The sequence below is a fragment of the Chaetodon auriga genome, chromosome 21 (assembly GCF_051107435.1).
Source record: "Chaetodon auriga isolate fChaAug3 chromosome 21, fChaAug3.hap1, whole genome shotgun sequence".
NCBI lineage: Eukaryota > Metazoa > Chordata > Actinopteri > Chaetodontiformes > Chaetodontidae > Chaetodon > Chaetodon auriga.
This window is the reverse complement of record NC_135094.1, coordinates 20,719,887-20,732,881: the sequence shown is the minus strand read 5'-3', so window position 1 is coordinate 20,732,881 and position 12,995 is coordinate 20,719,887. Positions and strand designations below refer to the sequence as shown.

At 39.2% G+C, this 12,995-nt stretch overlaps 1 protein-coding gene across 7 annotated transcripts in view; it reads left to right on the top strand.

Annotated features, from left to right (window-relative positions):
- The window catches only part of plppr5b (phospholipid phosphatase related 5b), a 139,934-nt gene that overhangs the window by 98,701 nt on the left and 28,238 nt on the right, over nt 1-12,995 (top strand). The gene's annotated exons all lie outside the window — the stretch shown is intronic.

Sequence of the window (12,995 nt, the reverse complement as noted above, 5' to 3'; positions counted from 1 at the left end):
TAAGGGTTTATCAATAACATTTCAGATGGGCTTACTTTCAGTTTGACTTCCAAATGTAGTGGTTTAGATAATCTGGATACACTTGCTTCCAACCTGTCTGATCATCTGATTGCATGTAAGCAGTTGCAATTGCTTTGGTGAGTACAATGTTAGCATGACTGATATAGATGGCTCGTTTTTATTTATGGTAGGTTTTTGTTTGTTTGTTTGTTTGTTTCTTTCTTTCTTTCTTTCTTTCTTTCATTCAATTCCAATTCAATTTCAGTTTCAATTTGTCCCCATGCTCACCCTCTTCCAATTTTCTATCAAGTGAGGTGTTGTAGGCATGAGCCCAAGGATTGGTACATGATATAGTATAGTGGTGGCATCACTTACTGATCATTAGCAGTTTTCTTGCAGACTGCAGCAGAAAGCTCCACTGCGCCTGAGCTTCAGAAATGCTTGGGAGCAACATATTAAATACAACAATGACCACACCCTATGTCGTGCCATGTGAGATGAGATTGTCAGTAAAGCAGCAGACACTGAAGCTGTCATCACCAAAAGGAATTAGATGCTTATTATTGTTTTCAGTTTCTTTTTTTAATTTCAGGATTCTGTTTGCTACTGAGGAGAACATGATCAAATAGAAATACATCAAAAATATACAAAATTAAGTCTCGTTCTCCGAGCAGAATCTTTGATGCTGTTCAGATTCTATGAGAGCTCCCTCATCAAGCAGGTCTTTCTCTGGCAATCCAATTGTATATCCATCTGATAAAAATGACTAGCTCTTTGACTGAGTGTCTGACTGACAACCTAAAGGACATTTTTTGTAGTGTTGTTGCATTAGTTTCTTTTTCTGGTTCAATTTAGATGTGAATGTCCTCACAAGAATAAAAGCAAAAAGAAATCATCCTTTGTAGCATTTACATCTAACTGATCCATCACCATTTGGTTAGCATTCCAACGTGCTTCGAAGTTTAAACCCACAGACAGCAGTGCAGCCGCAGAGTCACTGTGTGATTCACGATGGATTTGTCCTTGAAGCACAACACACAAATCAAACATTTCCAGAAAGGCTTTGATTCTGGCAGATTTTTTGATAGCTTTGATTTTCTGTGTCAGAGAGCCAACGTCTGCCTGAGTGCCCATGAGCAATGGATGCATGGCTTTGGACCATCAGTGACTCCCTGCATGATGGGGAGAGCAGATTGCATCTGTTATCTAGGTCATTTAGCAAAGGCCATTGTGTACGTGTGTGTGTGCACAGCTCGGCATTTAGGACATACATGCAGTTTGCGCACACACAGTCTTAAAAAGGATAGCACAAGGGCACAAACCCTGCAGCTCGAAGGAGATAATGATTACTCCTCTTCAAACTCTCATTGTCTCGGTTATTACAGCAATGGCAGGGCCAAACACAGCCACCCAGCATCCGCTGAACCAGAGGATTTATCAAAATGAGGTCTTAATTACCCCCATTCAAATGGTAATGTAACAGTAATGTCGAGACATAGACTTACTCATTGTTATGTTTTGGCCTGAATCGACACTGTAAGGTTGTGTCAGTTTAAACTGCAACCAAAAGCAAGTGTGAATCATTTGTACCAAAATCTGTCCCTGCATAGCAGTGGCACTTTCTTAACAACCTTATTATTTTATTCCTTTTGGTTATGAAAACATATTATACACCAGTGTCATTCAGAAGCATGAAATCACAATACAAGCCATTACACAAGTTTGAAACTAGTCCAGTCTAATTATCTAAAACACTGATTTGAATGTGAATAATAATAATAATAATAATAATAATAATAATAATAATAATAATAATAATAATAATAATAATTTGTCAGGTCAAAGTGCTTTACAACAAACAGACCACATTCACAAATTGCTTCACATAAAAAATGACAAAGACAAAGAAAACCATTATGAACCAAATTGTCCACTGCATTGCAGATCTCTGCTCTGATTCATTTGACCTACCATACTTGCCATAGTTATAAATGCACAATTTTGCAATGCGGTGGACCATTACCAAGGAGTTGAATGTGTTTTTAAATATAAAGAATTTCCTTTTGCAACCTGAACTAGCTGTTAAATTGTTCAAAACCTCTTCTCCTGCATGTAGCTGTGTTTAATATACAGTAGTTACCTTGACTCTCATATATATGCGAACACTTGCTCCACAGCACTGTCTGTGTGTCTCTGTCTGAACAGCACTCCCTCAATAATACCACAGGACATCATTTGAACTTGGCAAGACAGAGAGATTGATGTCTGAAAGAGCAGTGAGAAGATGAGCAGCTCAGCCTCATCTCCCCAGGTTGAATTTTTCATGTCACACTCTCCATTTAGCTGACAAGCTCCTGATATAGTGAGCATGCCAACAGCTGCTAATGTCTGACATTAAATGGGAAGTATAGATTAGAGCGTACACCCAGCTATGAAACGCTTGCAAAGGCTGTTAAGACAAATCAAGCTGACCTAAGTGGTTTCAGGTCAAATGAGGAACAAGATACACTATACGTTTATATGTTGTGTGTGTGAGTGTTCGTGTGTGTGTGTGTGTGTGTGTGTGTGTGTGTGTGTGTGTGTGTGTGTGTGTGTCTAGGGTTAGGTTAGGTTAAGGTTAGGGTAAGGGTTAGGGTTAGACAAGTACTGGTTTTGGTTATGGATAGGGTAAGGCACTAGGAAATTAATGTAAGTCTATGTAATGTCCCCATAAGTTATGTATACACGACTGTGTGTTCATGTATGTGTGTGTGTGCATGTGTTGGTTGGCGTGTGTGTTTGATTGTGAGTGTGCATGAGTGTGAGCATGTGTGTTTTTCAAAGGTCAACTAGCTGGTTTTCTGTGCATCTAAGTATAAAATTGATAGTATATGACAGCTCATACAAGCCAGAATGACTCACAGGGAGAAATCCCCTTGACCTGGTGAAGGGCAGGCATATCCACACACATGTACCACAGTACAACCAGTCCAACCTAATAACAGTTGTCAAAGTAACATGAATCATGACTGCAGAACAGACATGATATGTTGAGGGGCAGTGGCTCCTTTCAAAACTGGGTACGACATGACCACATAACCAAACACAAATATAACATCCTTCAGCACACTCTGTTTCAATAAATGGATTGATGAAAACCAATCATGAATAAAAGAAAACAAAACCAGTAGTATGCAGTATATCCATACACGTAAAGCAACCACTGTTGAGAGAATCACCTACAGATTGACAAATGTCAACTCACACTAAAACACTAAAACAGAGACATTTCGAGCAACAAAGTGCAGAATTCTTCTTCAACTCACCTACTAGAAAAAATGAATGCTGATACTGTCGACGACATCATCACTTGCTGAACTAAAGCTAGTAAAAAGTGTTGCAGAAGCAACAATAATACTAGTAGTTGTAACAACTGCTGACGTCAGTTCAAGTCAAGTCAAACTTTATTACAGCCCAGTATCACAAAGCATGTCTCAAAGGCCTGTGCAAAAACAGCAGTAAGCAAGATTAGAAAAACACACAAAAATCTAATCAACCTGAGATGAGCCACATTAGCAGTGTGTATAATACTCTACATCAACATAACCATGTGCACATAAACTGAGTATAAGTTGGATAGCTGTAGTTTAGCACCCAAGGTTGATGCAAAAAGATGTGTTTTGAGATCTGCCAGATAAGTATGATTTAAGTAAGGAGAGAGCAGTGTTAGTGAGACTAATGTAACTTTCTCGGCAATGTAATAAAACCTGCTGATTAAATGTATTGAAAGCTGTGTTGGGGTTGAGGAGCACCAATCGTGAACCAGAGTCTGAGGTAAGCAGTAAATCACTTATCACTTTTGTGAAAGCGAATTTGGTGCTGAACCTGGATCAATGAGGTTCATACAGGTTGCTGGATGACAGGTGATCTATGAGTTGCTGAGTCACTGCTTTCTCATGGAGTTTTGAAAAGAACGGCAAATTTGTGAGGGTGGGGTCCATCTTATGTTTCTTTTGAAGTGATCTGATAACCCCTGTTTTAAAAGACGCTGGTACAATTACACTAATAAGAGAGTTGTTCATTACCTGTGGCGATAGTGGGCTGTGAATTGGAAAAAGGTCCTCAATAAATCAGTGGGATAAAGTAAACAAATAGTTGGCTTGAGGAGTACCAGTTGGAGAGTACCAGTTTAGAGATGATACTGTCCCTGGAACAGACCTGAGGGCAGCTGAGACAGTTAACCAATGAGAGTGTTGCTATTTTTAAATCAAATGTAAGACCTACCTTTTTAATCTGGCTTCTCATTTAACTTTATTCATATTATTTTATTTCTTTCCTTTACTCTTTTGTTTTAGCCTGTTTTAGTACTTGGTCTATTCTCTTTATTCTGTTTATATTATCTCAGTTGTTTCCCTCTTCACAACCTATTTTTCTGTTTGGTTTACTTCACATTTCCTTTCATTTATTTATTTATTTTTTTTAATTATCTTCTTATTTATATCTTTATTTTCCTTTTAATACCCCACCTTACACCTCTGGTTTTACTTAACCCTTATGTGGTGTTCAGGTCAAATTGACCCGTTTCAAATTTTTACAATAAGAAAAATGATACAAAGATACAACATTTCGACCTGAAACTCCATGGCCTTGGCTTATTTTATGTGAGGAACATGTGAAAGAAAAAAAAAAATTGACTTCACATGATAGAAGACCCCTACACATTTATGTCCTTCACAGGATGTTCGGGTCAATTTGACCCGCATGCATATAATGCCTGACAGACAGACTGACACACACACTAACACACACACACACACACACACAAACAAACACACACACACACACACACACACACACACACACACACACGCGCACACACACACACACACACACACACAAACACACACACACACACACACACAGACAATACAAGCTTTCCCGCTCTTTTTCAGACAGACAGAGAGACAGACAGGCAGACAGACACACACACACACACACACACACACACACACACACACACACAAACACACACACACACACACACACACACACAATATACAGGTTTTCCCGCTCTTTTTCAGACAGACAGACAGACAGAGAGACAGACAGGCAGACAGACACACACACAAACACACACACACACACACACACACACACACACACAATACAGGTTTTCCCGCTCTTTTTACCCTCTGAAGCATTGGAACCTGGGAAAATTTTCTCTTACTGTACCAGATGTATCATACATCATAGGTCACTTCACCCACGATCTCCACCAGCAATATGAGCCAAAGATTCTCTGCTCAGAGGGCCTTGGAGCTTTTTATGTTAGCTGCTAACATAATAAGGATGGTAAACACACACTGAAGATCTGTGCATCATGTGTTGTTTAGACACACTTCCTTCATGTTGTGACACAGACCACATGCAGCAAATGCAAAAAGTACATCTGTAGTACACACAGACTACATTTACATGCAGTCAATATTCGGGTTATGGTCAATATTCCGGTTTCTGAAACATTCGGAATAACCTGTTTACATGCGTGAGCAAACAGGGTTATTCCTGTAGACATGGTAATTATAATTAATTGGGATATCCCGATCAAAACAGCGACACATGGACAATGTGTCGACGCATGGAGAGCGTCATGATGCAATGCGCGTCATTTCAGCTTAACGTAGTGTAACTTTTCGCTCACCTTCTTGTATATCTCGCTATCCCAGTACTTTCTACCGTCTACAAAAGACATGATATTCATGTCTTTCACCACACTTACGAGGTGACTTATCTCCTCCTCGAGACTCCTTGCGAATAGAACATGCGCAGAACACAAATTAATGTTCTGTTTGACGGGGATATTCCGATAGGCGTATACACGACCAGATATTCGGGTTAGAAAAGGAGTAACCCAGGGGTCATATTCGGGTTTTTAAAAACCTGAATATGAGCATATTCTGATGAAAATCAATTGAGAATATAAGTTTAAAATAAAAAACATCAATGAAAACATTGTTTCATTTCATTTTTTCATAGATAAGCATAAATACCACCCAAGGCTTTATTATAGTGGACTTTATCACAAAAAAACGAATGACACTTCCACTGTTAAATGTTATCTAGCAGAGATTAATTGAAAACATTTATCATGTATGTTATCTATATTACTTGGAATTGAGATAAAGACAATATATGTTGGAGTTTTTTTATGTTAATTTTTATTTTTGTATTTCTTTTAAAACCAACAATAATGTCCCGGGTCAATTTGACCCGAACAGTACCAAAGGGTCCAAAAAGTGAACATAACACAAGGGTTAAGTTATTTATAGTGACTTTACATTATTATTTATTGATTGCATTTCATGAAATTTTTATTATCTTTTGTTTTATTTTATTACAAATTTTTACACCCCACCTCTGGTGTTTCTTCACTGCAGATTCATGAAAAGTTATGATAGTTTTTCCTCATTTCCTGTTTGTATTCAATCAGTATTTATAACATTGGATCAGGGTAGTGTGTGGAGAGTGTTTGTGTTGGGGGTCGGAATTGGAAATAATGTCTGATTGATTGGTGGATTGATTGATTGATTATCTCAAAGTGGTCGAGTTTGTGAGATGAAAAATGTTCAGTTGTGGTCGCCCAGTCCTGGGTGGGAAATGCCAGAGAGGATAATATTATTTTTCTGATTTCATCAGTTTTAGGAGTGAAGAATTCTATGAAATCAGTTGCAGTGAGGGAGGAGTTACATATACTGGACGGTTTATACGTGAGTTTAGGGACAGCGAAAAAAAATTTGGAGTTATTTTCGTTATTTTGCATCAGGCTGGAGAAATAAGGTGTTAAAGTAGCACAAAGAACATGTTTATATTCCAGCAGTCTGTTTGGGGCGACTGAATTGAATTTGTCCGGCAGTATAAGACTGAAGTTGTCAGTGAACTTGTGAAGACAGCAGGGCTAATCTATTGCTTTCTTCAACGAAAATTATGACTAAATATTGTGACGAGACAAGACGAGACGCAACATAAATGCTGGTCATGTGACGATAACTGTAATTAAATACATATTGCAATATTGTTGACGAATTAAAACAAGATTAAATGTGGTTTACAAAATAAAAACTCTGCTAAAATGTCTCTTCATTTTTGTTGACTAAAACGAGACGAGACGAAATAACGTTATTATTTCGTCTCGTCTCATTTTAGTCAACGAAAATGACCAAAACAATTTAACAGTTTTTATTTTGTAAACCACATTTAGTCTTGTTTTTATTAGTCAACAATATAGCATTATACATTTAATTATAGTTATCGTCACATGACTAGCGTTTACGTTGCGTCTCGTCTCATTTCTGTCACGTTATGCAGGTTCATTGACGATGATATTTAGTCAGAATTTTTGTTGACGAAAGCAACACTAGTTACAGCAGACACAAATTTTTCAGCAAGTTTCTGAATGATAGTTGAGTCAATCTGATGGGTACTGTAGGTTTCAACTGGCTAGTTACAATGCCAAGAAAGTGTAGCCTTAAAAGTAAAGAAGCAGTGATTTGAAAGGACAGGCAGATGTGCTGAGATGGCTTGTTCTGAAAAGGAGGGACCATGTTTATTTGGGCAGTATGTTTAAAATATGATATGCTGTGCCTACATGTTCAGCAAACGTGTTGGTTTGATTAATTATTTTATTCAGTCTTTTCTTAGCAATGCTGTCCTGATGTTGGGTAACACCAGGTAACCAGGGCAACAACAGCATGCATCGTCTTCTTTTTAACAAGTCTTTAGCCAAGTGCCGCCTAGAGCTATGCATTTTTAATTATGTTACTCTCAAATATGTAGCTGTGATGAGCAACATGATGTCATAGAGTTTGTTCAGGTTACGTTTTATAGTGGTGTCCCCACAGGCAAAATGTTCCTAAATTGTCAACATTTCTTTTGCATGTAAAACAGTCAAACTGTAACTGAACAGAATTTTAATAGAATAACTTCAGAACCAAATAATGACAAACAACATGCAAAAAACTAGAACACATTTTTGATTCTACATTTATTTTATTTATGGTACTGGTAGCATTTAACTGCAGATGGTTATTGTGTGGATCATTGTGGTGCAATTTCTTACAGTGCAGTGTAAGTAAGGAAAACATGACTGATTTCACTTCAACTTTCACTTCTGAACCAAGTTCATAATCATGAATGTACGATGCACAGGACAGTGTGCACTTCACTGTGATCTGCACTCCGCCCATTGATTCATGAACAAAGAACAGAGCCCATATGAGAAAGTATATTGGTGTCAAACAGCAGAAACAGAAGAAAAGCTAAGAGCTAAGGCCTCGCAGAATTTGTCTCAGGGGACTGCTTAAGGAAGCTACTTCCTTCTAGCAAGATATGCTCATGAATGACTATTATCGTATTTTGTGCTGTCTTAATGTCTACTTCTCACATGAAGTTATGATTGTACCTACATTTCTCCTTGTTTTGGTTTGTGTTTTTTTGTACATTATCCCTCCTTGATGAACGCTCTGTCAAACCACTCTACTTTGTAGCCATTTCACCCTACCAGTGGAAAAACGTGATATTTATGTCCTGACCAACCAAAAGAAATGAAGAATAAATGAATGTCAGCGAGAGAAAAGGAAACATTTGATCTGGCCTTGGAGAAGATTGCACACTCTAATGAAAAATACAATTAGGCCCTTAGAGCCTGTCTGCTGCCTCCACACAACAGATTAGTGATTAGAGCCAAACATAGGCATGGTTCCTCTGGTCTATATTTGTCCTTCTCTCTCTCTCTCTCTCTCTCTCTCTCTCCCTCTCCCTCTCTCTCTCTCTCTCTCTGCTTCCTTCCTCCATCTTCTCCGAGTATGATACCATGGCACTAAAATGAGGCCATATTGGATATTAACATACACATATCACATGGTACAGGAAGCGGCTCCAATGTGGAGGGTATCTGCTAAAACACATTATCTACATGTGTCGAAAAGCCCTCTTACTAGGAGGATTTTGAGTACACTTTGTGTCTGGTGAACAATCAGTGCAGTCATGCTGACAGGTCTACACCTGTCTGACAAAACACAATTATTCATATAAAAATGACTTATGCTGTAAATAATTGTTTGTAATTATTCTATGGTGCATCTGTTCCACCTGCAGAGCTACAGGCTGTTTTGTGGCATTTCAACAGCCAGACAGAGCCACCGCTCTGGCTAAAAGTACCAGAGGCTCCTCTCGTCCATCCTCCACAATGTTACACAATTGGTCAAAGGTCTTGAAAGGTCGGAACATGAGTGCATTTGACATTCCCTGGTTGTATGATGTCACTGTTAAATGTAGTCATGCTGGGGATTGCAAACAAAAAAGGAAAGAAAAAAAGAGTTATTTCAAATTTCAAATACAGAGGAGGTTTGGGACCGATTTCTCCTGTTATTGAGGGTGTGACGGAATAACAAGGAAAGATGCAGCACAGGCAGACTGAGCCAAGGTCAACTTTTATTTGTCATTTCAACCATAAAAAAATACACCTGAATGACATTTTTTCCCCCCCTCAATAATAATAGTAATAATAAATAATGATTTTTACCATAACAGCAAACCTGAGTGCAATGAAACATATCATTTTAATTCAAATAGTGTGCATATGGCTGAACAAGGTGGTGATTAAAAACAATGTAAGTGGATGTCCTCTATGTTAGCCTCTGGGTGCTATACATTGTTCATATAGTGGCAACATCCACAGCATTTTGACTAATCATAGCAGGAAAAGTATGGGTGGGAATAATAACATGAGAAGTTTTTGTCATTGTTAGCAATAGTTTTATTTTTTATGATATGACATATCTGAAAAATATGCATGAAAAGACACATCATGCGTCTCCAGCATCAAACCATTTCTGGACAGTTTTAGCCCAAATACACTGAATGCTGTGAAATATTTCCTGATTGTCTATAGCAATGTTTGAATGCAACTGAATTCATTTTATACATGAACTCTTTCATCTTGGACAGATCTGAAGATCACTTGAAATAACAGACTTATCGAATGACATTGATCTAAAGATAAATAATCAAGTCACTTTACAGTGTGCTATCTCGTCAGAGAGTAGTGAGCAGGCCTTATGATAATGATTTATTATTTACTGCAGTTCATCTGAGGCCCATATGGTTAGGAGAGCAGAGGGGAAGAGGAAGAGGAGGAGAGGAGGATGATGCTGGAGGCTCTAACTCTCCTCTTGACTCTCTCTGTTAAATGTTCTTTTTATTAGTAGAGACGTAGTCAGATGGATGGTGGGTGCACACATGGATGGATTATGGAACATGCCTACTAGGCACAAGCCCAGGGGCCCAAGCAGCAAGAGTAGGGATTTCCATATCGCATTTTGTGGCTTGTGAACCTTTAAAATTGAGTTAGATTTCTTGTGCACATAAAATTATTAAGCAAATTCAGTATGTGCGATAGCAGAAAAGCTGTACTTAAAAAATGTAACATGTACCATAGGTTTTCTATAATAATAGTAATAGTAATACTAATAATTGTTATTATTAATTCCATCTAATTTTTCCACTGTTTCAACAATCACCACATCTGGTTTGGTTGAAATAAACCCTTAATTCACCAAAGTTAGATGTGGAAATCCCTGTTGCTGATGCCCGACTTTCCTCTTGCTCCTCTCCAGCTTCATGCCTCATGTGTCTTTGTGGTCCCCAGTCCTGGTTGGAACCTCTGCAGATTACCTCAGCACTGTCATCAAACTGGCCTCCGTCAGTTTCGGAGGCTTTGTTTGGCCCTGATCCAGCTGTGGTCACTGGGATGCTGCTGAGCCCAGGCCCGTTGTTTGTGGCAAAAATACCAAACGTCAGCTAAGAGAGCCAATCAGCTATCTAGCTAACAGTATAATGAGCAGCAGTTAGTTGTTACTCTGGGGATATGCTGCCCCCATTTGTTCAGAGTGACTTTGGACAACTGGCCATATCTTACATATGGCAGTGTTAAAGACTGAGCTTAAGTTTTTCACAAAATGTATTTGCTGTTGAACAACAGTAGAATTATGGAGTATATTTAAATTCTCAGGACGCGTGGTTTCTCTGCTGTTGTCTCTTCTTTCCCCTCTTTTGCCCTTCTGTTTGCCCAACAACTCTTTCCTTGTCTTTTTCTGTCCTCTCCTCTCGTTCCTGTTTCCGCTGAGCGTGAGCGTGAGTGGCAGTGGTGGACGTGCGAGTGTTGCGGGAGTTTTGAATTGTTTTCTGTCCCTATTTCTCGGGTTTTTTCCTCTGTGGTCTTCACTTCGTACATGATCTGGTAAGTTTTCAAAATATTTTTTGTGTTGGGCGAGTGATGATTGGTTTAGTTAGGGGGTTTTCGGGAGGATAGTCCCCCTGGATGGTAATGTTATGGTAGAAGGGGTTCTTCTGGCTGTCGGTGAGCAGGTAGGTTATGGTAAACTATCGTTTGCATCAAGAATAAATTAAGCAGTGGTTGTGTTCTTGAAAGATGAGTTTCATGTTTATTGCTGAGACTGCAGGGGCGGCGGCTGGTGCCACGCCCGGTATTGCTGAGGCTGCGGGGATGGCAGCTGGCCCCGCATATGGAATTGCTGAGGCTGCAGGGGCGGGGGCTGGAGCCAAGCCCCGTACTGCTGAGGCTGTGGGTGCAGCGGCGTTGCAGCCGTGGCCGGCCAGTTCCACTGGTTCAAAGTATGAGAACAGGCCTGATGAAATATTGATGAAATTATTCTATTCTTTAGAGGAGATAAATGGATGACACATTCAAGAAGTCTGTTACAGTGAATGACTACTTTGCTGACACTGATAAGTTCATCAAATCTGTTGACACACTGAAAAGGTGGGTTGGTTTTGACCTCTTGGGTGAAAAGAAACACTTCTGACTTAAAAACACATTACAACTCTGAGAAAAGCAACAAAAGATCAAACTGCAAAAAAACCCCCAAAAAACTAAAGGTGTTACCTCTACTGTTTTCTGCTTGTTTCAGCTTGTCTCTTTCTCTTTGACCCCTCTATGCGGAGCATAAAAATAGGGTCTTTGAACATTAATGGTGGGAGGGATAGGTATAAAAGAGCTTTAATTACTGAAATCAGTACTCAAAAAAGGATTGATATATTGTTTTTGTTACAATCTCATATATTTTTCATACTATAACAGATGAGATTGGGGTTTATGGTGGGAAAGCTCATATGCCCTAAGCCATGGCCAGAACTTTAGGGCAGGGGTAGCTATTCTGTTGAGAGCAACTGCAAATGCTACTGTTTTATCTTCCACTGAAGTGGTGAAGGGTCGCCTGCTGATTGTCACGGCAGAAATAGAGAGTTCTGTATACTGCTTTGTTAACATATATGCCCCAAACCAAGAGCAGAAAGGGTAGGTTTCCTTACACTGCTAAAAAATGAGCTCAGGAATTACCATCAGGATTAGTTGATCATCAATGGGGATTTCAAATGCACTGTAGACTTCACTATGGACAGGACAAGTGAGGAACCCCACTCACAGTCATCTCAGAGCCTTAACAGTATCCTCACCCACCTGGATCTGTTAGACACATGGAGGGTCAAACATCCAAAATCCAGACAATACACATGGATGAAGGTCAGTAATAAGAGGATGAGTGCAGCACGACTAGACAGGATCTCCATTTCCCAAAGTCTCAGTTCCAGATTAGTTCACAGCGACATCAGTCCCTTTGGTTTCACTGACCATCACTTGGTTAGTATAGACTTGGTCATTTCGCTAGGTGAAAGGGTTAAGTCCCATTGGTATTTTAACAATAAACTCCTGCAATACAGTACTTTCTGCGAGAGCTTTGAGTGCTATTGGCGTGAGTGGAAAATCAGAAAAGCTGGATTTAGTTCTTTGAAACTGTGGAAGGAGGTTGGTAATGCAAAAATGTGTGTGTTTTACCAGCAGTTCACCTCTCATTCCACTGCTGAGATCAAAGCAGCAGTTCAGGAACTTGAATCCAGCATTAGGAATATTGAAGAGGGGTTACATAGAGACTCCCACTGCA